This window comes from Trichoplusia ni, chromosome 10 (assembly GCF_003590095.1).
Source record: "Trichoplusia ni isolate ovarian cell line Hi5 chromosome 10, tn1, whole genome shotgun sequence".
NCBI classification, from domain to species: domain Eukaryota; kingdom Metazoa; phylum Arthropoda; class Insecta; order Lepidoptera; family Noctuidae; genus Trichoplusia; species Trichoplusia ni.
The window spans coordinates 819,601-823,929 of NC_039487.1; the positions used below are offsets into that span (position 1 = coordinate 819,601).

General features: G+C 35.4%; 1 protein-coding gene across 2 annotated transcripts in view; it reads right to left on the reverse strand.

The window, feature by feature from the left end:
• The window catches only part of LOC113498289 (plasma membrane calcium-transporting ATPase 3), a 156,415-nt gene extending 156,081 nt beyond the window's left edge, over nt 1-334 (reverse strand). Inside the window, exon 1 of one of the 2 annotated variants that reach the window (XM_026878248.1) lies at nt 248-334. The gene's annotated coding sequence lies outside the window, so the exon portion shown is untranslated. Of the gene's footprint in view, nt 1-134 lie in introns of both variants that reach the window. The other variant, XM_026878247.1, reaches the window with a different exon arrangement.
• Nucleotides 335-4,329: the final 3,995 nt, after the last annotated feature.

Here is a 4,329-nt window from a genome sequence, read left to right on the forward strand (position 1 = left end):
CATTACAGCGTATGACGCACGCGATAATCGCCCTTATAGACGACGAGCGTTGGGTACATATTTTCCATTTTCCATGCACGATAGCTCTATTTTGGAGCTGCGCCGGCGGTTACAACCTTGAATTCGGAACGCACCTTTAATTTTAGCCGGTTAACCTAGATACGGGGACCATGCCGAGAGTGGCGGATCGATATTCGCATGCGCGATGTCTCGAACGGTTTTAAAATAGTACGGGTGTGGTGGGTACCTTTGGCGGCGGATTTTTGGGCAAGGTATGTCGGGGCCCGATGCTCGCGGCCGACTGACGGGTTCGGGGCGAGCCGCGCACGCGCGCTCCGCCGCCCGCCTAACGATCGCAATAGCTGCCGGCCGCGCGGCGACCAGAACAGGTGCACCGCCTCCGTCCCAACACTCGAGCATATTCCTCTTACCACACTCATGACACCTTCGAACTACAACAAGCATTCTCAAACACCATTCCCTATCTCTAATTACCTTTCGTAAACTCGTGACAATCACCGAAAATCGATGCGAGGACAGTGACATTGAAAGCTCTGACTCATGTTAACCTGTAAAACTTCGGTTTGTTTCATTCGCTTGATTTATTGCAAGTATTTAATGTGTTTTCGTCTAATAAATATGTTTTCGTAGTCCGGACGTCGAGCTATTTATCATGTTTCGTTGTATTTTTATGCTACAGCGGCGCCCCTGGCGGTGGAAATGGGTACTGCATGTAAAAGCTCTGTCCGCGTTGATCTTTTGTTTGCCTTTCAGTTTGCAATGACGTTTGACATTATGAATAGTAGTTGTACGCCTGTCTCGCTCTTTCAACGAAAATAAAACGAGATACACGAAGTCGTTACTAGGTACTCGGGAATAATAAGATGTATGAGTGTTTATAGTGAACAAAAGGTACCGACTCAAATTATATTCTTTTTGTTTCGTATCACAATTGTAATGGTTGAAACTTTTAACGTAATGGCTTTTGTTGTACACAAGATAAACATCGAATTACAAATTACTTTTAATTGCTGTTTAATGGTGTATTTTATTTAAACTTTGCTGATTAATGTTATTTTACATTTTTTGTGATCTAAATCTAACTGTACTAAAATAAACATGTTTTACCTACACGTGAATACTGTAGTTTTATTTATTTCATTTCCATATATTTGTTAATAGACGTACCGTAACGCCATCTACAATTTACTAAGACAAATAAACTTACACGATGACGTAATTGTGAAAATCTTTCAGCAGTTGTCATGGCAGCCCGATTGCCGTAAAACAGACTACTAACGCCATCTAGTACAATTTTCCTAAACTAAAATAACTTGCCGATAGATGGCGCCTTTAGCAGTTTTACTACGTGACCTGTGTGGGCGATTTGTAGTAGAATGTAGAGTAGGTAGTATTTCTAAAGGTCAATTTTACGCATTCTAGGAGTCGTAGCCCTTTTCTGAGAATTTGTAGTGAGTTTGAACTGGAACGTATAAAAATGTGATACGATATCAGGATTTTGTGTTATCCTTGTAAGGGAAACATGTATATTTCTGTTGCGCTTCAATTTGATTAGGTTATTACTTATAATACTTATATTTTAGCTATAGTGTGATCTTGTAAATACAATCACAATAAATACTTAATAATTTAATAAAAAGGGGAAGAAATAGTATTTTCGTTGTATAAAAGGAAAAAAACGAAATCACTTACCGACAAGCGATTGTACGTAGAAATTCTTTAGATACCTCCTAACTTTACAACGTTGGACTATTCTTCAAAAATAGATATAGAGGAATAGACTATTTTTACGATATCGTGTGGAACTAGAGTCACTTTCAAATAACAGATTTAAAGTTAAAATTAAAGTGTCATTCTGCTTTTTTTGCATTCTTTGAATGTAGGGTAAGCAGATTTGACGACCTCCGTGGTCGAGTGGCGTACGCACCGGTTTCAAGGTGTCGCTAGCTCTGAGGTCCCGGGTTCGATCCCCGGTCGAGTCAATGTAAAAATTCACATTTCTACATTGTCTCGGGTCTGGGTGTTTGTGGTACCTTCGTTGTATCTGAATTCCATAACACAAGTGCTTTAGCAACTTACTTTGGGTTCAGAACAATGTATGTGATGTTGTCCGCATATATTTATATATTTATTTTATATCTAAAAGTTCCAGGCTGAGTTGTTGAGGTCATCAAGCGAAATGTACTGTGCAAATCAAAGAGTTTTTAGCTATATAATTACAACTTTGATAAAGTAGATTCATAATTATTAATCTGATAAGGACACCAGTTCGACTCGGAGACCGCACCCTAACAGCGCATGATTGAACACTCCTTGGGTCCGAGACTAGTCGGGCATTCCCGATAAATATGAGTGAGTAAACTGTCATCTATACTTCTATACTTATACTTACTAATATATAAAGCTGAAGAGTTTGTTTGTTTGTTTGAACGCGCTAATCTCAGGAACTACTGGTCCAAATTGCAAAATTCTTTTTGTGTTGAATAGACCATTCATCGAGGAAGGATTTAGGCTAAGAACCATCACGCTGCGACTGATAGGAGCGAAGATTGTTACAATGGAAAATGTGAAAAAACAGGGCAGATATAAATCATAACTTATATCTTCTACCTACGGGAACGAAGTCGCGGGCAACACCTAGTTATTAAATAATTATTTAATTTTACACTATATTTTTCTGTGCAGGCTGGTTCCATGCGGCCCAGAATAGAGAAACGTGGAAGGATTTGGGGAGGCGTTAGCCCAGCAGTGGGACACAGTGGACTAGAGAAGAGAAAACATATTTTTATCGCTGATAGGAAAATAATAAAAGGGGTTTCACTAAAATAAAACTATAAATTGTAGTTAATTCATTTTATTACTATGTTTGGACATCACAATACGAATACATTGACGGTATAAAACTTAAAACTGAAAACAATAAAATACATAAACCACATGATTTCAAAAAAGCCGTCTTTTTGGAATGTACACAGTTTCAACATATATATATACTTGAACTTACATTTACATTTTTACATAAGAAAACAAAAAATAAATATTATAATGGTAACTCTAGTTATAAACGTCATTGGTTTTTCTAACCTAATTTAAATCAATATGCAAATTGTCTTTTTTAACCTTCGTCCTAAAAAAGTGGTGTCATGTGTGTTTGACAGCTTGACTGTCTGTCTGTCTGTGGTATTATAGCTCCTGAATATTGGTGCGGTATATATTAGGTGGTTATAAGTTTGAGTTTCCCAGTAAAACGGTTTGTGTAGGTCTGTTAGGCTGTCGTTTCTTGAAAAAATACGGTATTCAATTGGATACAGAAATTCAGAAAGCCGATTGATGATTGGCCTTCCTTTTAATTATTATAAAAACAATTTACTATAACAACAGTTTACTCGCGTATTTATGAGGATCTTATGATTAGTTTCAAATCATCAGTTCGAATCGCGACCCCGAGCCTCTTTAATCATTAAGCACTCCAGTTGGGTCCGAAACTAGTCGGGCAATCCCGATTAATACGCGTGAATAAACCGTTCTCAAGCAATAGTAAGTATTTTTGAGATTTCAATTTGCAAAATTGATACAAATTAGATGAAACGACAAAACTGTCTTTTTTGAAGAATTTAAACATTACATTGCTTGGTTTCTTAAAACTTACTCAATTAACGAAGAAACTAAGCAATGTACGTAAAATAAAAATAAGTGTATTACAATAAAAAACATAAAATTACCTATTTTGCTATGAATGGCACCGTGGAACCACATTTAATATTCATAAAAAACGGATGGATTATAAATAATTATGTAAAACAAAGTTGCACTTGAGTGTTATTATATTTATAATAATATGAATATATTTTATTGTTGATACCAATAAAATAGCTGAGAAAACATTGGCATATTTGTCAGTCTAGATTAGTTTCTAGTTTTTCTAGACACATTTTAGAAAATAATAACTTGTTTTTAGCTATTTTATTGATATCTAGGTTTATTTTTTTAGCCTATCGAAATAATATACACACATACACATCAATAGAGAATATAAATAAATATTATAATAATCATGAAATTATTAAATGGTAATAATCAGTCATATATGGACGTCAGTACATACAAATTATATAAATACATTATTATCTTTACAAAACCAATTAAAAGAAAGAGATAGAACGATCTATTACAAAGTAATAACTGTTTCTGTCCCTTTCTTCAAGTGTCAAATTGACAGCTACCGCAAAGTTGCCAGCAAAAAAATACAGATTGAAAAATAGAAATAAATTTTGAAAGAGTATTTATTTTATTGGTTTTCTTTTAATA